The sequence below is a fragment of the Hipposideros armiger genome, unplaced genomic scaffold, assembly GCF_001890085.2.
Source record: "Hipposideros armiger isolate ML-2016 unplaced genomic scaffold, ASM189008v1 scaffold_703, whole genome shotgun sequence".
Lineage (NCBI taxonomy): Eukaryota > Metazoa > Chordata > Mammalia > Chiroptera > Hipposideridae > Hipposideros > Hipposideros armiger.
Genome location: NW_017732053.1, coordinates 218,394 through 240,826, shown reverse-complemented (window position 1 = coordinate 240,826; position 22,433 = coordinate 218,394). Strand labels below are relative to the sequence as shown.

General features: G+C 45.6%; 1 protein-coding gene across 14 annotated transcripts in view; it reads left to right on the top strand.

Annotated features, from left to right (window-relative positions):
* The window catches only part of MICAL3 (microtubule associated monooxygenase, calponin and LIM domain containing 3), a 220,152-nt gene that overhangs the window by 64,423 nt on the left and 133,296 nt on the right, over positions 1-22,433 (top strand). For 2 of the 14 annotated variants that reach the window (XM_019627036.1, XM_019627035.1), the window contains exon 2: positions 7,350-7,498. The exons of the other annotated variants lie outside the window; for them this stretch is intronic. The gene's annotated coding sequence lies outside the window, so the exon portion shown is untranslated. The remainder of the gene's footprint in view (positions 1-7,349; positions 7,499-22,433) is intronic. 14 annotated transcript variants of the gene reach the window in all.

The window sequence follows — 22,433 nt, the reverse complement described above, 5'->3', positions numbered from 1 at the left end:
TTAGTTTCTGGGTAGAGATTCTCACTAATGTCTGGAAAAGTATTTTCCTTTTATTCTCCACTCCCCTCACTGCTTTGACACCCTACTTGAAAACAGACACACACACACACACACACACACACACACACACACACACACCCTACTTGAAAACAGACACACACGCGCGCTTGGGTATGGAAAAACAGCTTTCCTAAAACTGTTTTCTTGGCAGGGAGCACTGGGAGGATCCCATCCAGTGTTTCCCAGAACAAAGGCTGCTGCTGTCAGTCTCTGCAGAGCAGGAGGTGGCGAGGGATAGGGGCACAGGTACAGGGACCTGGGTGGCCTGGTGCTTACACGGAGGGAGTTTGGGGGAGTCTATATTTGTTCTGTAGAAAAGTCTTTTTCCCCCTGCTTCTCACTTCTGAAGTTTAACACAAAAACAGGGTAAAAGAAAACTACCTCCCACCTGCACTGTCTTTTGCAATTTGACAATTGCAGTAGTTGGTTTCACAGACAAAACCTGCCCCACCTTCTCTGTGTTGATTGGTGGCTGATGATGTCATGGCATAAAACTCAGACTGATTGTTTTCTCTATGGGACAGGCCCCAAAAAACAGACAGCAGAGCCCTTGCTCCTTTGTCTCCTCTAGTTCATGCTATCAAACAAGCTGGGAAAAAGGTGGGAGCAGAGCCATGGCTGAAAATCGTTTTCATTTACGAGTATTCGTAAAGCTCTTCTTGTAAATTAGAGCTCAATCTCAGGCACCTAGATGAGACGGGAGCTTCTCACATATGGGAAGAACCTTTGTTTTTCATGAGAGTATATAGAAGTTTTGGACTGAAAGGAATTTGGTCTTTCTGCCTTAATCTCCTCTGCTAAGAGAAAAATAGAGGCATTTTCAAAGAAACCATATTGTACTGGCCCAAGAAAGGGTAGGAGGAAGGATTCATTTTAGGAAAGTAAATAATTGGAAGAATTCCCTTGGTTTCTCTCAGAGCTTGGGGATGCTTGCTGTCAGCATACTTCCTTCACAGAGGAACACTTTAGCTGTAATGACAACTCTAACAAGTGAGTTAAGGTGATGCAGTCTCATGCTGCCTCTGCTCTAAGGAGCTCAATGAGAGGAAGTTATTGGTGAGTTCCCAGCAAGAAAAAGCTGAAGTTCATCACCACCAAACCAGTATTATAAGAAATGTTGAAGGGACTTCTTTAAGAATAAGAAGAAAAAAAGAAAATAAAAAATATGAATAATAAAACATTGCAAGGAAAAAATTTCTCACTGACAAAGGCAAACACATAATAAAAGCAGTGGATCAACCAACACGAAAGGTAGTACAAAGGTTGAAAGGCAAAAATAGGAAGATTGTGTGTAATTACAACAATAAATTAAGGGACACACACACACACACACATGAAGTAAAAAATAATGATAAACATAAAGGTGGAGGGGATGAGTAAAAATGGTAGTGATTTTAGAATGTGTTTGAACTTAAGTTCGAACTTTAAGTTTGAATTTAAACATAGCCTGATAGATATATAGGAAGCACATGGTAACCAACAATCTACAAGAGATATACAAGAAATAAAGAGAAAAGAATTGAAACCCAACACTACAGGAAGTCATCAACATACAAGAAAAGAGAGCTAGAGAATAAGAAAGGGACAGAGAACCACAAAAACAATCAAAAAACAATAAAATGTCAATAACTACATACCTATCAATAATTATTTTAAATGTAAATGGATTGAATACTTCAATCAAAAGACGGATAGATAAAGAAGATGTGGGGCCGGCCGAGTGGTGCGTTGGTTAAGAACTGGCTTGGGATGCCAGAGGGCCCACATATGAGGGCCAGTGACACTGCCCTCTACAGCTAAGATGCTGAACAACAGCTCAACCTGGAGCTGGGCTGCCGTGGGTCGCCGGCGACAGCGTGGGCTGCAGTCCCCTGCTGCAGTGGACTGCCATAAGCTACTGTGTGTAGCTGGCAGCCAGCGTAAGCGGCCGTCCAGAAGCCGGCGACTGTTGTGCCTCGCCCGGGAAGAGCGCAATGATGGTGCCAGCTTGGGCCAGTGAAGCAACGTCTTCCACAACTAGACTGAAGAACGAAACAACAGCAACTTGTCTGTTCCCCTTCCCCAGATTCCCCAATTTAAAAAATAAAAATAAAAAATCTTAAAAAAAAAAGAAGGTGTGGTACATAGGTACAATGGAATATTACTTGGCCATAAAAAGAATGAAATCTTACGATTTGTGACAACATGGATGGACCTAGAGGGTATTATGTTAAGTGAAATAAGTCAGACTGAGAAAGACAATACCACATGATCTCACTTATATGTGGAATCTAAAGAACAAAATAAATGAACAAACAAAACAGAAACAGACTCATAGATACAGAGAACAAACTGATGGTTGCCAGGTGGGAGGGGAGTTGGGGGGTGGGTAAAAAGGTGAAGGGATTAAGAATGACAAGTTGGTTGTTACAATGTAGTCATGGGGATGTAGGTATAGCATAAGGAATATAGTCAATAATATAGTAGTAACGGTATGGTGTCAGGTGGGCGCAAAACTTACTGGGGGGGGGAATCACTTCATAAGTTATATAAATGTCTAACCGTTGTGTTGTACACCTAAAATGAATATAATTTTGAATGTCAACTGTAATTGAAAACTTTTTTAAATTAAAAAAAAAAGGAAAAAAGTTACTAGTGATTTACTCTTGCTCATGAGATCTGCTTTTACCTGGGACCTCCCTGAGCCTCCTGTGGTGCCGCCAGAACAGCTGGGCCATTGGCGACCCAGCAGAGCAGGCCTGGCCTCACCTGGTCTGAGTCTCACAGGGTAATACCCAGCAGAGCCGAAGCTTCCAGGGCTGCCTTGGTTCACTTGGTGGGTTGGGCTTGCCTTATACTGACCAGCAGAATTACTAGAATTACTAGACACTTGACATCTACAGCTGCTCAACTTTATGAGGCCTAATGGAGAGGCCAGGCTTCTTCAGGGGGGTTCTCAGCAGAAAGCACCAATGAACAGGCTCTCATTTTTGTCAGAGATCCACTGGTGACTGTCTTCAGACATGGTGAGGTCTCTGAACATCTGAAAGCCTTTCTCTAGATTTTACATAATGATCCTGGATAGAGGCCCAAAAAGTTATCCCTGGACACATTTTTTCAACCCATTTTTCTTTCTTCAGACTCATGGTCATACTTGGATTAGCACTGACTTTAATGACCATTTCCAGAAAGCTTGACCAAAAAAGTCACACCACTCTGACAAGTGGTGGAGGTGCGGTATGTCTGACAGGAGGCATCACTGGCAGGACAGAGGACTGAACAGGCGTCTCTTCCAGCCCACAGAGCTGTTCTTGGTGGGGCGAGGTGGTATTGACCCTTCTCAGAACAGCCAAGACTTTGATTTGTTGGGGGAAAGGAGACTCTAAAGTTGGCCTGGCAGCCGCAGTCACTCATGTACAGTCTCCTTCACCCACTGGGCTGGGCTGAGTTCTGTGCCTCCCTGCAAACATACAATCACTGGGCTATCTTTAGACATGTTGTGGTGTAATCAGCCCAGGAGAGAGAGAACATTACAGCTGGTTTACATCTCCCTGAACAAAACATACAGAGATTAAGCACACCATTCCCTTGAGCTCTGCTGAATATTACTCAATTCTTTTGTTGGGCAATTCTCCTTTTGTTACTGTTATTTTAAGGTTGGGGGTAGTGGAGATTTGCCGAGTGGGTGGCTGACGTGTATGGAGGGGAGAAGGCCCTTCTGAGGTAGGTAAACCTCTGACTGTTCAGCCAGATGTGTGCTGTGTTCTCAGATTCACCTTCTCTTTCCTTTCTTCTCAGCCCCGGTAGCTTGTCAGAATGATGGTGGGGGTGGCACATCCATGCCATACCACCACTGAGCTTCGCATTTGATTGATCTGCCGTAGGGCCTGAACACGGTGTATTTTTTTTAAGTTTCTTGATGATTCTGACAAATAGCTAAAATGGAATACATTTTCTTTTTCTCCCTCTCTTAGTTCACACACCCCAAAGTGGCTTATATGAAGCATATAGTAGTTCTTTCTCATCATAAAGTGCATGTTCCGTAAATTGAAAATTGCGATCACTGAGTTTTATGAATAATAGTAACTTGCTCCGGTGGCATTTGAAGCTCAGCTTGTCTTTGCGTACCCTCCTTTAATTTCCATCTTTTCAGGGGACCCCTTTATTCTGGAAGAACCCATTGTAGGGTCTACTGAGGGCCTTCATAGTCCCCCGGTCCTCTCTCCAAGCCCCAGAAAGGCAGAATGGGGAAGTCCTTAAAGTGCTCAAGACCTTCACCTGCTGTCATCAGTAGCCACTGAGTGAAAGGCTTCATCTCCACTCTTGAGGGTGACAGTCGTTTTCAGCTTGACTGACAGTAGACATTAGAGCTTTTGTTCATTTTTCTAATAAATTATGGAATGTTTCTCGGCAGGAACCTTCTGAGTCCCTTCAGGCGATGGCAGGCCACAAGAACCAAAGCAAAAACTTATTAAAGGTCTGAGAGAACAGGAGCATGTGGGCCTTGGGCACCATAGAGCCGCTCGTCTGTGCCGTGATCTAGTCCATCTGTCCCGCGGCCTCAAGCACAGCAGTGCCTTGTGCACCCTTAGTGGGCGGGTGGGGAGGAGCTACCTGGGTGCTGCCCTCCTGTGAGTCTGCAGGGCTCCTGGCTGATTTTGTGTAATTTATCACGTCCTGATTTAGCTCTCTATGAGCATCTGACGTTGACCTGTCAGAGGCGGAGTTGACAGCTTTTCCTTTGAGGAATTAGTCTATAGATCTAGAAAATGTTCTCTAACTGCGGGTATTCACTACCTAATGTCTACCTTCTCCTCAGCCCCTTTTTCCTTTCTGATACCCTCTGAGGCTGCCGTTGCATTTGTGTTCACATAGCCTGGGGTTTTTTTTCCTTGTGATGAGGTTTCTCTTTATTCTTTTACTTCCAAGTATGTTATGTTCTCTCATGTATTCTCCATATTCCACCACAGGCTCACATATTTCATGGAACTAGACAGTCTCCCTTTGATCTTTGGTTTTGGTTTGGCTTTTCTAAAGCTGTGTTGTGTGGGTTTAACAGCCTCATCAGGGTCTTTTCTCTTTTTTCTCAGGGTCTTTTCTCTTTTTTCTAGGTTTACTCAGAAATCCTTTTCACAGATAAGAAGTCTTGTTTTTGAAGTTGTGTTTAACTGGTTCCTAAAGGGCAGATATTAAAGTGATTGATACACTGAAAAAAATCATACTTTCGCCTTCAAAGTCCAGGTGTTACATAAGATGGTGGAGAGGTAATGTCTGGAAGAGACAGTGGGGAGCAGTGGGCACCAAGCATATCAGCTTCTGACAGAAAGTCCCTGCTTAGAAAGACACCAGAGGATGTGCTTGGGGAGAGTTCAGCTGAGGCGAGAATGAGAATAAAGCTCTGGGGGTTGAGGCTGAGCACATCCAGAAGTGTGGGAATGGAGCGGTAGTGACTGAAGGCACAGTGGGCGGGTTTGGGGGGTCAAAGGTAAGAGAAGGAGCAAGGGAGTGCAGAGCATTGTGGGAATAGTAGTGTGGGAATATAAGGAGCTTGTGGGCTTACACTTTCGGTGTTGGCCACTGAAAGGAAAGAGAGAGGGCTCAGAAAGTCTGTCAGTTCGCTGAGAAGAGTGGCACTAGCTTAAGGGGTAATCTTGACCACTTACTACTCCTGAAAGAGGTACTAAATCTTTTCACTTTAGTTCAAACCCAGTCATAGCAAGCTGCGTGGTCATCAGCATTAACAATCCCTTATTGATTACATACATACAGGATGTGAGATTTTTTTATATTTCAAAATAAGGTGATTAATTTTAGTTATCTTTGGTTAATCACTAAATATGTTTTATTTTCATTAAATTATGCAGATCAGCTTAACTAGAGCAAGTCAGTTACCACAGTGCCAACATTATAGTTTTGATATTTTTTATAACTTGTAATGAAATATTACCTGTTTCCTTTGTTTTGAAAATGTAGCACACGTGTATATCTTTATTTGAGGGGCAAAGGTGAAAAATCTTTAAAGGATGTAGCAAATAAATTATTAATATTTTGATTATTTTATTTTGGTAAGAAAGGAAGAAAAATTGTGCTCTATGTTTGAAAAATGGGGGAAAAACAGAAACAGACATTGGCACTTCCTTGCCCAAGCTTTTACCCTTGGCCTCGGAGTTAAAAAGTCCAGGGCCTTCTCCCGAGATGTGAGTCCTATTTTAATGTAGGAGCAGTACAGGACTGCTGCTTGTGCTGCCATGACTTCTGGGACTCCTCAGAGGGGTGCTAGCACCTTCGGTAAATACAGAGCCCACTCCTCTGTCTGCCTAAAGGGCTACACCACGTGTGTGCAGTAGGGCCGAGGGTCCCAGGTGAAACGAGTTTCTTAATGTTTCCTTGGTGCTCTGAGTGAGGTAACTTTCTGACAGCAGGCAGGCAGTGGTGGGTTGGACTTGGGGCTTTAGAGGAGCGCAGCTGCTCTAATTGAATATAAAGACAGGAGCCCAGTTCCCCAAATCACTGTCCAACCTGGAAGAGCTTTTCATCTCTTAAGTGCGGAAGGAAGTATTTGTCTGGCTCCTTGGGCATGACTGTCTGATGCCACCTTGCAGAGTTGCAGAGATGGACAGTTCGGTGACTCACAAGGTAACAGAGCTGAGTCAGAGCCCTGTCACCTGTCAGAGTTAACTGTCCGCAGTACAGACCAGGTCTCACGGGCCTCCTGTCCTCCCATCTTGAGGGATGGCAGGAATGCACAGCTGTCACTCGCTCCTGTGGCACCTTTATGTGGGGTAGGATAACGCACCCCTTCTTCTGAGTGGGTGCTGCACCTCCCCAGGTGTGTGGTGTGCTGAGTGGGGTCATAGGCTGGATTTTAGCCCGCTGTCCCCCACCCCTGTAACTGGGCAGCTCATGTTGCTGTACATAGTGGCCAAGGCAGGAGCTTGGTTTATTCTGGGTCAGGAGCTCTATGCCTGTGTGGATGTGTGTTTATCCTTCATTACTTGTGCCCCGGATGACTTCTGCTGCCAGTGCTGAACGTCCTTGAGATTTCAGCTAAAGCCAGGAGCACTGGAAGGGGTTTTGTACACTCACCTTACAAATGAGAGGTGGCCTTACCCTCTGCCCAACTTCATTTAGTCCTTTCAGACTATGGTTATCCATTTGTCAAGCCATCACCTTTGACCTAGGGACAGCTAGTCATCTTGACACTCAAATTTTGTCCAAAATCCTATTTGGCACCAGAGTACAACACAGTTTTCTACCAAGTTTCATGTTGGTAAAGACAGCATTATAAGGACCCTCCCTTTCTTCCCCAGCCCAGACCTGCTTCTCAGATGTGTGTGGAGCTGCTAGTGTTCACAGCTGACCTCTGCTGACCTTGGCAGTATGATAAATGAAGACGCTGAGTTGTCTGAGGTCCAGAACTACTTCTTTTCCCATTGGGTGCTCTGGTCTCCTCCTGGAGGTATGAACTTGCCTTCTTTCTTTGACACATAGAGCTCTTTGGGAGGAAGTGGGCATAATTTGGTCTTAGGGTGAGGCACTGTTGGGCTTGTCATCTGAATGTTGTCATCCTGCAACTTATTAGCTGGGCAAGTAAGTTACCCTCTGATCCTCAGTTTTCTCATCTATACAGCGAGAACCCCAGAAGTTCTTATTAATTAGAGTTGTTGTGAGGCCCACATGAAAAGATTTCTGTGAGGTGCCAGCACAGTGCTTGGCACATAGGAAAATTCAAGAAAGATGATAGTTATTAATAATCAACAAGAGATGACTGACAAACCTTAGGCCTCCAGCTTTCAAAGCAGGGAGTATTTGTAAAGTCTTATCTTGAAAACTGATGGCTACAACCATTCACAAGAGGAAGAAGAGAATATGTGGGGATTTTTTTTTTTTAAGATTTTATTGGGGAATTGGGGGAGGGGAACAGACAAATTGCTGTCCTTTTGTTCTTCAGTCTAGTTGTGGAGGACGTCGCTTCACTGGCCCATGTTGGTATTATCGTTGCACTCTTTCCTGGGTGAGGCAGATTGGTTGCCGGCCTCTGGATGGCAGCTCACAGCGGCTCTTGGCAGCTCACACTGGCTGCCAGCCACATGTGGTAGCTCATGGCAGCCCACTGCAGCAGGGGCTGCAGCCTACGCTGTCGCCGGCGACTCACGGCAGCCTAGCTCCAGGTCAAGTTGTTGTTCACCATCTTAGCTGTAGAGGGCAGTGTCACTGGCCCCCATGTGGGATCTGAACCGGGGCCCTGCCGCTCAGAGCTGGCGTCCCAAGCCAGCTGTTAACCAACGCGCCACTCGGCCAGCCCCTGAGAATATGTGGTTTTTAAAAAGTGATTTGTTTAGTTTATTCAGATCTTGACTGCTTTAATGCTGGGAATAAGTAAAACATGGTCCTTGCCCCAGGAACTCACAAATTTGGGGAGACGGTCATGTAAACTGATTACTGGAATATAATTAAACCTTACAGGTGCCATGATAGAATCCATTGTGGGATATGGTAAAGTACACAATCTATCTTTGATAGCATCGTCCTTTTTTTGTCTTGTTTTTGGCTGAACTTGTCTTTTTACAGTAAGTATGAGACTAAAGTAGATGGGGGAAAGCTAGACTCTGGCATTATTTAATTTTAAAAATATTCTTGGAGGATTGATGGGTCCTTGGAAGGACCTAGAGTAGAAGCGTTAGGGAGTATTTCTTTGGCTTACTTCAAAGTAATGATGTAAGGAAGCGAAGGGAGTTAATGGAGAGAATTTAACCAGTGCCATTGGTAGCTTGTTGTGTGACTCAAGATAAGTTATTTCATCTCTCTCAACTCTTATTTTCCTCATCTGTCAGGAGGGGACATGAGCATCTGCCTGCCATACTCCTAGAATTATGGGAGGAGAAAGTAGGATCATCTTATGTGAAAGTGCTGTGAGAAGCATGAAGTGCTATCTGCATAGTGATGGAGTTGAAAGTACACAGGTGGGCGTCATCCCACTCTCTTTATAGAGGAAGAAGGTATTAATAGTGAGCTCGAGGAAACCTGCAAAAGGGTGTAAGACTGAGCACATGCTGTTCCCTCTTCTTGTCCTTCTTGCCCAGAAAAGCTTCTGTGACCAGTTTATTGCAGGGCCCCTCCTATTATTCTAAGTCACTGTCACTTGTGCATTACCTTCCTGGTCCTCATATTTTGTAATTATGTGCTTGTTTGCTTACTTGTTTATTGTCTACATCCTCTACTAGACAGTACACTCCCCAAGAAAGGGCAGGCACTGTGTTTTCAATTGACTGGTGTAAAGTTAATGCCAAGCACAGAGCCTGATGTTCACTACACACTCAGTAAATTATTTGCTGAATGAAGTAGAAGGCGGCAGTGCAAACATACCAGTGTTCAGCCTAGAAAACCGCTCCTTTGGGGATACGCAGCTCTGCATCCTTCTTATGTGGGTACCAGGTGCAGAGGAGTGTCTGTACCTGAGACTGCTATAGCACCACCAGGTCGCAGGTCCTAAATGCCTACGGCTGGGTCTGTGACTCACCTCTGCCCTCTGCCACATGGCCCTTCCTGCCCACGTAGAGACCTTACACTCACTTGCATTCACGTAGACACTGAATTTCGTGAGTCTGTGCCTTCGAAAGGGAAAACTCCCTCTAGATTCTGGAACATGGTTCCAGGTAGTTGACAGCTTTCCAGGCAGGGAGCATGTGTCCTGTGTGCTATTTATAAACTGCACCAGCCTGGCCCTGGTCAGAGACCGCACCCGTTGGGCTCCCAGCTGTCTGCCAGAGCTCTTGCCTGGCAGCTCTGTGTTGGGGTGTGTGAGGTATGAGATTTGTTCATGTGTCTGCTGGTGACTCTCAGATTCCTGTTCTCTCAGGACACTGAAAAGATGCTCTTTGTTGGTTTTGGTTTATTTTTTGACTTTTTTTTTTAATGGTAGTGTAATGTATGTTCTTAAAGTGTACATATTTTCAGTTTACTACTTAAATTTTTATATGTATAAACATCCGTATGTATCTGACAGGGTTCAGTTGGGAGTCGAGCCACTATGAAATTTGGGGGAATAAGGGATTTATTATAGGAATTAGGCCTTACACAGTTGTGGGAGGAGTTGGGGAAGAGAAGGTCCAGGTGGGAGCTGGAGGTCAGAGAGCAGCTACTAACTAGTCTGCCTGAAGCATTGGCCTGGGTGGGCAAGTCAGAGCTCACAGGGCAATCTGAGAAGCCAGGCACGTCCAATGCCTAGGCGGGGCCGCCAGAGGGGAGCTTCTGGAGAAGCTTGGGAAGCCGTTGCCTCTGGACGCTACTATCCAGTTGGGTCCACAGCCAGGTTTCTGGTGGTGGGCCTGGGGCTATTGTTCATTCGCAGCATCTGCAATGGCGTAGAAGAGCTGGCTGCAGTGTAGAGGAAGGAGAGCAGGGGCCCGCCAGGCTTCTCGTCTCTGTCCATCACTGCACCTCACTGCTGAGACCCTCAGAGCGCAATGCCCACTGTTTTAATTCCACTTTGCAAATCCTGTGCAAGCTCTTCTTCGGCCACTTCTAACTCAGAACTCCAACTGGGGGCTCTGGGAATTAGAGTTCGCAGCTTGGCCAAGCTGACACAGCACTGTCTGGTATCCCGTGAAACACTGTCCAGATCAGGATCTCAGAGGCTCTCTTTTGCCTCTTCGCAGACGGTAACACCACCCCACAGACCCCGTCGCTATTCTGACTGACCTGTGTGCCATAGATTTGAATTGCGTATACCCTTGATCTTTATGTAAATGGAGTTGTGCAGTATGTTCTTTTTTGTGTCTGCCTTTTGCTCACCACTGATCTGTGAGTTTTATCGTGTTGCTGCATATCACAGGCATTCATCCCCTTTCGTCACTGCATACTACCCCATTGTAGACCCACACTGCAGCTTACTTCTCATGTTGCTGTTTTCGGTCATTTGGGTTGTTTCCCGTTTTGGAGTATTATGAATAAAGCTGCTATAAATATTCTTGTCCTTGTCTTTTGGTCAACATAGGCATTCATTTCTTTTGGATGTACTCCCAAGAATAAAATTGCTGAGTTTTATGGTAGATGTACGTGCAGCTTCAAGAGCTGCTGCTGAACAGTTTTCCAAAGTGGTTGTACCAGTTTACACTCTGTGTCGGAGAGTTCCAGTTGTTCCGTATCCTTGCCTACTGACATTGTCTGTCTTTAATTTTTGTCATTCTAATGGGCATGTAATAGTATCTCTTTGTGGGTTTGGTTGACATTTTACTGGTGATTAATGATATTGGGCACCTGTTCAGATGCTTTTTGGCAATTTGGATGTTTTTTGGGAAGTACCTGGTCAAATCTTTTGCCCATTTTTTACTGGATGTGTTTTGTTTTGTTTTGTTTTGTTTTGTTGGTTTGTACAAATCCTTTACATATTCTGAATATGAGACTTTTTTCAGTTACAAGTAGCCCTTTGGTTTTAAGGAGGCGTGCTCCTTCTAAATCAAGGGACAAATGGAGATTTCGGTAGCGACTTATCACCCCTTTCTCAGGGAATTAATACAGAGTAGGATTGGAAGTTAGTGACCCAACTAACGTGTTTTAAAAATAAAATATTGGATCCACAAGTATTACTGCTGCTTTTTAAAGATATAATTTAACTTGAGCACTCAAAATATATCCTCATGAACCACAGATTGGAATGGTGGTTGTGGGTCTGGCATGCTGCTAAATGCTTGACTAAGAGAAACCTGCTACAGACCCCAGTGGGAGGTGTTTGGGGAACAGAGGAAAGACCTGTGACTAGGAAGAAGGGAAGAGCGAATTTGTTTAGAGAAAATGTAAAACCAAAGCCCCAGTGGATGTGTAAATTCATCTTCATCATCTGCCTTAGTTCAAATAAGATGGAGGAGGTTGTGTGTGTGTATGGGTGGAAGCATGCTGTAGGCTGTGAAGACATGATGTACAGGGAAGAACACGCCACGCCCTGGAGCAGCTTGCAGATGATAATGAGGGGTGCGTGTCGGGGAGCAGAGGGCGAAGAGGCTGCAGGCGAAGCAGGGGGGGCCAGCATGGGCTGGCAGCCGAGGCTTTCGTCTGTCAGCGAAATGGCATCTCTCGCAATAAATGGGAGGGGCATGATTCGATTTATTTAGAAAGATCACTTTGGGAGAAACATGGTATATGAATTGAAATTTCAAACTTGAGGCAGTGTCTACAAACTTGTACACCCATGTTCATAGCAGCATTATTCACAGTAACCAAAAGATGGAAACAACCCAAATGTCCATCGATGGATGAATATATACATACAGTGGAATATTATTCAGCCGTAGAAAGGGATGAAGTTCTGGAACCTGTCACAATAAAGACATGAACATTGAAGACATGGTGCTAAATGAAACAGGCCATACACAAAAGGACAAATATTATATGATTCCACTTACCTAGAATAGGCAAAGTCGTAGAGATAGAAAGTAAAATGCTGGTTACCAGGGCATAGAGGGGAGGGGAACATGGGGAGTTATTGTTTAGTGGGTACAAAGTTTCTGTTGGGAGTGATGAAAAAGTTCTAGAGATAGTGGTGATTGTTATACAACATTGTGAATGTACTCAATGCTACTGAATTGTATACTAATATATACAATTAAAAATAGTTAAATGGTAAATTTTATGTTTATATGTATCTTAACACACACACACACCACCCCCACCACCCCCACCCCCGAGGCAGGATCTACATGTAGGAAACCTAAATTTATTCTTGACTGTTGGAAGACTGCAGGTGGAGATGATGACATTCAAGGCAGTGAGGCTGGAAAGGAGGGATGTATGGGAGAGGAATTAAGGAAGGACAACTGGGAACGTACCCTGTACTATCCAGCACTCCCTGCAGTACTTAGCACAGCATAGTTGGGAATGTACTCTACAGTCCCAGCAGTACTTAGCACAGTATAATCCAGAACGTATCCTGTGCTCCCTGCAGTACTTAGCACAGTATAGTCTGGAACATACCCGTACTATCCTGCACTCCCTGCAGTACTTAGCACAGTATAGTTCCTGACTCTCCTTTTTTCTGCAACGAGAAGAATGTTGGAAGTGAGGCAGATGTGGAGGCCGGCCCCTGGAATTCTGGCTTGGGTGGATGGCAACTTTACTAGGGTTGCAATTTAGGGGGAGTGACAAGTTTGGAAGAGAAGATAAAGAGTTTTGTTTTGAGTAAGCTGGCGTGGAGATGTCCTGACATATTCTGATGGAGATATCCAGGACACAGTTACATAAACGAATGAAATAAGTTATATTACAGAATGAAAGAAAAGGAAAGAGGGCCAGGGATGGAACCCTGGAGCCCCATTACTTACCTGTGTGGCAGAAGTCGGAGCGTACAGAGAGAAACCAGGGAGCAGACTGCAGTTGTCTAATCCTTTGTCCTTTGCCAGATTGGCTTTTCGGTGGCTCTTAGTGAAGGCAGACTTCTGTCTTGGGGTGATCCCTCCCCAAGCCAGTCTGTTCTGGAGGGCACAGTACCTTGGAATACAGTGGTGAGGAAGGTGGTGTGAATGCGTGGATTCGGGAGGGGTATTCGTCCTTCCCACTGTTGTCAGGATGTGTGGACCCTTGTCCTCTGACCTGTGCTGGTTTTCTGACTCACTCTCCCTTCAGCACTTCTTTTGCTCACATTCTACATACTAATAAAAATGGGCAGCTTTTGGCAGACATCAATCTCAGGATAACAGACATCTGTCAAACCCTGTGTTCCCCCGGATAACATCAATTAAGGTGCTTGTGCGTTTATGTTTTAAAGGTCAAGGCATTTTTTTCATACATTTCATTTCTTTTGTTTGCCCAGTGATTTGAAAAAATATTGGATTTGGGATTCATTGCTTTACACTGTGCTTTTGAAAGCATACAGCTCTCAGGAGGAAAGGACGATGCATTTGAAGACTTAACTGAAATGCATTTGATTCTTTGGCTCTAGGACTGAAAATCTGTCACGGTGAAGAGAGATTTGTGCAAGAGTACTACTGAGACATGGGGTGCCAGGAGGTGTAAACAGATTAAAGACTAATTTGTTTTAGTTCAAGAAGCACTATTCTCAGTATTAGTTACTTGAAAAAAAAAAAAAAGGACAAATTTCCAGGTCCTCAAGCCAAGCCCAGCTGCAAGCTTCTCGTGCAGAGGCAGGACGGCTGTGACTTCTTTCTGTGGCCTGCCCTGAGTTCTTCCTGCTGCCAAATTGGCAGCATCGCCAAATGGATACTAACTTCTGCCTTCATATCTGTTGGCCTCTTAAACCCGACTAAGCCATACTCGTCTTCAGGTTTGGGAGTTACTAAAACACCCTCCAGAGTGATGGAAATGTTCTAACACCAGGTGATGGTGATGGTTGCGTAGCTTGGTAAATTCACTAAGAGTCATTGGATTGTATACTTAGAACAGATGGCTCTTACTGTGTGTCAGTTACGCACCGCTCCCGCCCTCAGCACTGTGCCATCTCTCCTGCCCCAGCGCGGCCCTTTGAGGACAGCCAGAAGCCCTGCTCCAAGTCCTTACAGTCCTTGGCCAAAGTCCTGCAGGGTTCTGATGTCAGGAATTGGCCCAGTGGTGGCTCTCACCTGGCTCCTCTCCACTTGCTCTTCCCAGGGCGGCTAGCACCTAACCTGGTTGGCTCCCTGCCAAGAGTAAGCCAAGCCCATTTCTGTTTTGAGACTGTAATAAGGTGAGAAGCTCAGGTTCTCCAGGGCCCAGGGACCAATTACCCAGTTTATGGTTTATTCAGATCCCATGACTCTTTTTACCCCTTGCTGTTTGGCCATTTTATTGCTCTGTTAACACCCAAGTTACAGGGTAAGCAGGGAATTTCCGCGAAACTAAATCTTGCAGTATGGCCATTTCTCAACAGTTGCATTTGAAGGTTCAGTGGGAGAGGAGGTTAATTAATGATTCCAGTTGTCTGTATATTTGCTAACAGCTTCATCCTCTTCTGCTTTTCCCCCCAAATTATCTAGATGATGGAAAGTGAGGTAAAAACACTTCCTGCCTTCCCCCAGGTGCTGCTCTACCCAGTTGTACCACAGTAGTGGAAACAAGTTTGCTTCACTGTCTGATTATGACATGCTGTCTTCAGGAGCAGTAAGCGTCACGATGGCGAGGACCTTCCCCAGCTCCACTGTCGTGTGGCCGTGCTATCACACACCAAGTTGTCAGGAAGCAAACCTGCTGTTCCTAATGTGGAGTGAGGCTTCCCATGTACAAATGGGTTAAATTGCCCACAGGAGGCAGGCAGGCAGAGCACAGAGAGGCTTCCCTTTTCCATGTCATCCTGGCAGGATATTTATTGAATTTTACTGCCTTCACACTGTAGTTTGAGATGCTCTGGGGCTTCTGGTCAGATGTCTCCTGAAGTAAAATGTTGCTTAGTTAAGGTCCTTTAACAGGGTCTTTGTATCTGTAATGTCCAGTATCTCAGATCAAACATGTGTTTACATTCACGTCTCCCTGTCTGGAAATGAGCAATATTTCTACAAGGGGTATACTCAGCCTGTACTCAGAATGGGACCCTGAGAGGGTAAAATGCGCCCAAATCAGTTTGGTCATGCTTGGCACTGAGTGGTCCTGAGTCGTGGCGACAGGCACGGAGGTCCTCCAGGTTGTTAGAAGGCAGTGGCATCCTCTGGTTGCCTTCCTTATAAGAAGGGCTTCCCTGGAGTCAGGCCTGCCTAAGCCACAGCTAGTGAGAGGGTCGAGCAGCGAGTAACACTGTTACTGCCCTCTAGGGAGCACTGGGCTCGCTCAGATTGTAGGTTTCAGCCCCCAGAGCAAGCCAGAGCGTTTGCCTTTTGTGTTCCCTAGCCAGCAGATCAATTAGCAGTCATCCTCTGCCTGTGATAAGAGTTAGGCAAGGGTTTAGAAAATCAGGTGGTGGGCTTGAAACAGCTATTAACCTGAGATTCTGCTGCTGCTGGACCAGAGAAGGATGCCTGGAGGTGGCCCCGGGCCTCTGCGTCATCAAGCTTTGGCTTGTAGGACAAGGGTGCACTTGGAGTATTGCCCTTGGGCCCTTTGGGGCTATACCACCTAATCCCATTGGTGCTGCATTGAGAAAAGATTAATTAGTCTTCTGTAGAAAAACTTTGGTAAGTTGTTGGCTTTGAGTCCAGAGTAGTTGGAATTTTGGAGCCCAAATGTCTCATGGCAGTTCATTTTGGCAGTTGGTCTTGGGAGAAAAGAAACTAAAGTTTTGGCTGTACTTCAGCACCTCCTTGGGCAGGGTGGGAGGTCAGCCCTAGGACAAGGGGTTGGCATAAGTGGGAGAAGTTGTGGGCTGTAAACTTTCAAGAGCCTATCAGGTGAGAGCTTGGGGGATTTGCAATAGTCCTTAAGCATAAGAAAAAGAGGTTTGTTATTCCGTTTCTCTGAATGTTTCGTGTCTAACCAGATGGACTCTCCCATGTGAGGGGCTTAGGGATGTAGCTGCCAGAGTGATCCCCAATGCCAGGGCTCTGCCGGAATCAGGGTGGAGTGAGAGGGGGCCTGGAGGCTCCTCTGACCCAGGGAAAGCTTCTGTTTGGCTGGGACAATGATGCCTAAGTCCCATACCCTTTTAAGCTAATTTGGAAGGGAAAGTATATTCTGTAGAGCTGGTTTAAGATTAGCCTTCTCGGTTTTTTTCTGTTTTGGAGACAACTGAGGTTTTCTCCATGAAAATAGTTGGAAAAACAATCAGGACCTTGGAGCCAGCTAGCCCTACTCCCTTCTGTGGCTTGGAGCCAACCGAGGCAGATGCAGTCAGTTTATTTCATGCGTGGGGTGGGGAGGTGGAGGGGTGCGTGGGGTGGGGAAGTGGAGTGGTGCGTGTGGGGGAAGTGGAGGGGGCACAATCTACCCTGTTGGAAAATTAAGATCTTTTTCCTGTGTTAGCTGCCAGCTTCCTGAAACGGTTTCTTACCATTCCTGTTTTGCAGCCAGTCTTCTCAGAAGAGTGCATATTTGTCTTTGGCTATATCTCCTCCTTCCTTCCCCATTTCCATCTGTAAGAACCCGGTCAGGCATCTGGTGAATCCTTTCCCTTTAGATTATGTAATGCTTGGGAGCCTCAGAATCGTAATACCAGTGACTTAGGGATCCTCTGCTTTCTGAAAAAGTAAATATCACCCTAGAATGTGAATTAAAAACACTAGTCCTTTTCATAATCAGGAGTTATGCAGAGATGCCTTCGGGAACTCAGGTTTGGCCACTTCCGTGTTCTTGTCTCACACCCTAAATCAGTAACAAGTTAATAATGAACTAATCATCACGCAAATGCCTTTTCTCCTTTTCTGTACTTCCGCGACATTAGACATTGTGGCCCAAGTGAGCCTTTCATTTACCTTTTCCTTCTTTCCTGACACCTGTTTTTCCTCTAGCGTGTGTACTAAGTGCAAGTATCAACATGGATTCCTCTCCCTGCTAACTAGCACCCCATGAGCTGATGGGTACACAGACATGGCCATAATTCCAGAACCAGGGGGACATGTTGAGAGGGAGGTGTGTAGCAAGGTAAGAAGAAGCACAGAGGCGGGAGGGATTGGCTTCGCCTGGGGTGGGGGAGTTGGGGTCTGCAGTGAGTGGTAGGAGCCTCAAGCGCACAGGGAGGAAGGACACAGTAGACAAAGGGCAGCTGCTTGAACAGAGTTGAGGAGGTTCCTAAGACTGGGTTATGGCCCCAGAACTACACGTATGACCAAAGAAAATGGTTTGTGTTTGGAGGTGGAGGAAATAAGGCTGATGCTGGATCTTGATGGGTCTTTTGAACCTTGCTGAGGACTTGGATTATTTCCTGCAGACAGTGGAGGGCTGTAACGGAATCACATTTCTCATAAAAAACACTCTGGCACATGTGAAGGATGGACTGGAGAGGAATTAAGATGAGGAGCCTATTGAATATACACACTAGAAGTCATGGGTGCTTCCACCAAGATAATGGTAGGGAGATGAACTTTATAAAACAGAGGTCCTAGAGAGTTAGCATCAACAGGACTTTGCTTTTGGTTGATTGGATTGAGGGATGATGACAGAGAGTGTGGGATGACCCCAAATTTCCATTTGGTGGGTGGATGGTGGTAGCATTTGACTGAGGGGATGTGAATTGGGGGAAGAGAACAGAAGTGTTCCGGTTTGGACTGCTCGGTTTAAGGTACCTGTGGGGATGTCTGGATGTTTAGTAGCATTTGGATCTCAGGAGCAAGGTCAGAAAAGGTAAAAGTTTAAGAGTTGTGCAATTGTATGAAAGAGAGAGGCAGATGATTTAATTGGAGCCATCTCAGAGAACTGAGCAGCAGTGAGGACAGTTGTGGAGAAGCAGGAGTCAGGGCCAAAGCAGGGAGGGTTTCTAGGAAGAGCTACAGAGAGTGAAACAGTAAGAGAAGGACTGAAAAGTATCTGAGCCTTTCACAATTAGAAAGCCATTGTCGACCTCAGTAGAGTGATGGAGACAGAAGCCAGATTAGAGAGGGAATGAAAGACGGACAGAAAGGAGTCATTAAGAGGTCATAAAGTGATGACAGCATGAGTAGACTGCTCTTTCAGGAAACTCAGGAAAGCAAGAGGGGTAGCCAGTTGTAGCTTGAAGGACACGGAGGTTGTGGCGGTGGCGGGAGGGAGAGAGATAGTAAAGATTAAAGATGGTAGGCTAAGGGGGAAGTAAGCTGTAGTAAGGAAATTTAAAATGTATGACGAATGGATGGTGGTGGTGGTTGCACAACAGGTGAATGTATTTAATGCCACTGAACTGTACACTTAAAAATGGTTAAAATGGAGGCCAGCCGAGTGGCTCAGTTGGTTAAGAGCTCGCTCAAGAGTGCGAGCTCTGAGCAACAGGGTTGCCGGTTCGATTCCCGGCCCGAACCGAGCTGCAGCTGAGCTGCCAACAGGTGGCAAGATGGCTCAGCTAAAAAAGTTTTTTCTAAAAAAAGGTTAAAATGGGGGGGAAATCTATGATAGTCGATGGAGCCCATTTCAGAGAAGAACAAAGGGAATGGGGTGCACTGGGGGCCGCTTCTCAGAGGCAGAGGAGGGTAAGGATAGTATGTGTGAGGGCATCCTTGTCTCCTGTGGACCTTGTTGAGAGGCAAGGGCCTTGAGAGTGGAGGAGGTGGGGCCAGAATAGGGGGCGTGAGAACACAGCCAGGTTTCCAGCAACCAATGCGCTTCTGTAGAAGAATTGCTGGGCAGCACTGAGGCCCCCACCTGGGGCTGAGGTGTTGGTGTAATGTAGCCACATCAGTCTCCACTGCTAACTTTTTTCCTCCAGCAGTTCAGAAAAGTTTTTGTCTCATCCCTGTTCCACTTCTGAAGCTGGTGTTTCAAGTGTCTAGTGATCTGCCTCTGTTTGCCTCTCTCCCTTTCCACCTAATCTCCGGGCAACCTTATCAGAAACTGGCGAAGAGTGAAATGCACAATAACCCTTTGGCTCCCCTTTGGCATCCTGCCTTGAATAAAAAGCGCTGCCTTTTCAGACACCCTGGGCTTATGACAGCTCCGTGGTTTTCTGACGCAGATTTTAAAAACACACACAAAACTTGGATTTAGAAATATTATGGGTCCTTCACTTATCTCTAGGGAAGTGGGCTGGGGGCTGTCGTATAGCATTTCATGACACTGATATCACTCTTCCAGAAACCAGTTTCTTTTTATAGGGGACAGTTACTCTGAAACTATTTGGCTGTTGAAAACAAAACTGCCTCCAGGTCTTGGCTCCTGTCCTGCTCTCCTCTCCTGCTGGCAGGAACAGGTCCTGAGCCGAGGGCAGGGGCCTGTGGGTGAGGCATGTAAGGCAGGTCCAGAGCAGGAAGTGGTCTTGAGAAGAAGCAAATCTCCAGAAGACCAGAGGGCAGAAACCATTTGGATTCCCCTTGTAAGATTCCTGGATCTCTGTTATGTGTTGCTTCTCCCACCCTGGTGGCACTTGCCTGAAGACACTCAATCCATTTCCATTTGATGTGACTTCTGTTTCATACCTTAACAGAATTCTGCCTGAGACCCTTGTCTTCTGGGCAAGCTGGAGAAGTTCATTTACCTGTCCATTCATTCATTCATTCATTCATTCAAGAGACAGTTAGTTACTGTGTACCTGCTATGAACCAGGAACTGTTCTAGGTGGGATGATAAGCAGTGAACAAAATGGCAAAGATCCTTACCCTCATAAAGCTTACATTCTAGAGAGGAAGACAAACAATAAATAAATACCATTTAGAGCAGTGGGTCTCAACCTTCCTAATGCCGCAACCCCTTAATACAGTTCCTCATGTTGTGGTGACCCCCAACCATAAAATTATTTTCGTTGCTACTCTATAACTGTAATTTTGCTACTGTTATGAATCGTAATGTAAATATCTGATATGCAGGATGTATTTTCATTGTTACAAATTGAACATAATTAAAGTATAGTGATTAATCACAAAAACAATGTAATTATATATTGTGAAATATTTATAATTCATGAAGTGTCGTTTTACCTCCAATACTGCTGCTTTCAACACAGCAGCTGCTTTCTACACAGTAGCTGCTCTCTACATGTGTGTGACTGGTCCGCATAAGTACATTATGGCGCCAACCCTGTCACATACACCTGTATTTGTACGGGGTGTGTGTGATGGGGTTGGCACAATGATGTCATTCTGCCAGGTACTCGTATGTGGGCGTATCTGCATGTGGGCGGACCCGCCTGGAGACGGATAGAGGAGCGGTGCCTCGGTTCCTAAGACCATCGAAAATATGTTTTTTTCCAATGGTCTTAGGTGACCCCTGTGAAAGGGTCGTTCGACCCCCAAAGGGGTCGCGACCCACAGGTTGAGAACCGCTGATTTAGAGTATGTCAAGTTATGGTAAGTGCTTTGGGGAAAACCAGGGCAAGTGCATCAGCAGACTGGGGTGTCTGTTTTCAATGGCGTGGTCAGGGAAGGCCACACTGAGAAGGTGACATTCATATGTGACAGTCACACACCCATGGGTGGTGAGAGAGTAAGTGATGCACATGTCAACCATTAGAAGGCTAGCGCCTTCGGAGGCAGAGGCTTTTTCCTCTGTATCAGAGCCTAGAAAAATGCTTGGCACATAATAAATGCTCAGTAATGTTTTTGAGTGCATGAATGGATCTGGGAGAAGAGTATTTCAGACAAAAGGACAAAGTATTTCAGTACAAAGACTGAAGTGAGTGTGTCTGATGTATATAAGGAACAGCAAGGAGGCTAGCATGGCTGAGGGGATGAGTGAGGGGATAGGAGCAGGGGAGGTGAGAGATGTAGTGTGTGTATGGGTGCAGATCTTGTAGGGGCCCCGAGACCTTTTTAGGGGCTCACGAGGTCAAAACTACTTTCACAACAATACTAAGGTGATGTTATTTGCCTTACCCACTCGTGTATGCTCAGACTTGTGCAGTGGAGTTTTCTAGAGGCTTCATGATATGTACTGTTGCAACAGATGGAATGCAGCAAACAGATATGAGAATCCAGCTGTCTTCTTTAGCCAGCCATTAAGGACATTTGCAAAGGTGTGAAACAAGGTCACTCTCCCTAAATTTTTGTTTTGGAAAATATTTTTTTCCATAAAGATGTGAATTATGTTGCTATGCAATGGATTGTTATTTTAAAAGGAATTAATAAATACTGAAATTTTCTCAGTTTTAACTTCAAATATAGTAAGTATTGATAGATCTCTGGCTTCTCAATATTTCTAAGAGTATAAAGAAGTGCTGACACCAGAATCTTGTGAAACACTGTTGTAGGGCCTTTTAGGCTGTCTTAACATGTTTACTTATTTTTTTAAGATTTTACTGGGGAATTGGGGAAGGGGAACAGTGTTGAGCAATTGGGGAAGGGGAACAGCCAAGTTATTGTCCTCAGTCTTAGTTGTGGAGGATGTAGCTAGCTCAGTTCCAAGTCCAGTCGCCATCCAGCTGCCCGTTGGCAGCTCGCGGCCGCTCAGCTCAAGGTGCCGAGTTCAATGTTAGCCCACCATCCCATGTGGGAGTCGAACCGGAAAACTTGTTGCTAAGAGCACAAGCTCTAACCACTGAGCCATCCGGCCGCCTGTCGGCAGCTCGTGTCCGCTCAGTTCAAGGTGCCATGTTCAATCTTAGTTGTGGGTGGGCATAGCCCATCATCCCATGCAGGAGTCAAACCGGCAACCTTGTTGTTAGGAGCACATGCTCTCACCAGCTGAGCCATCCTGCCACCTGTTGGCAGCTCAGCGGTAGCTGAGCTCCAAACTGGCAACCCTGTTGCTCAGAGCTTGCGCTTTTTTTTTTTTAAGATTTTTATTGGGGAATTGGGGGGATTGGAATAGTGCAGGAGAATTGGGGGAAGCGGAACAGACAACTTGCTGTCGTTTTGTTCTTCAGTCTAGTTGTGGAGGACGTTGCTTCACTGGCCCAAGTTGGCACCATCATTGTGCTCTTCCCA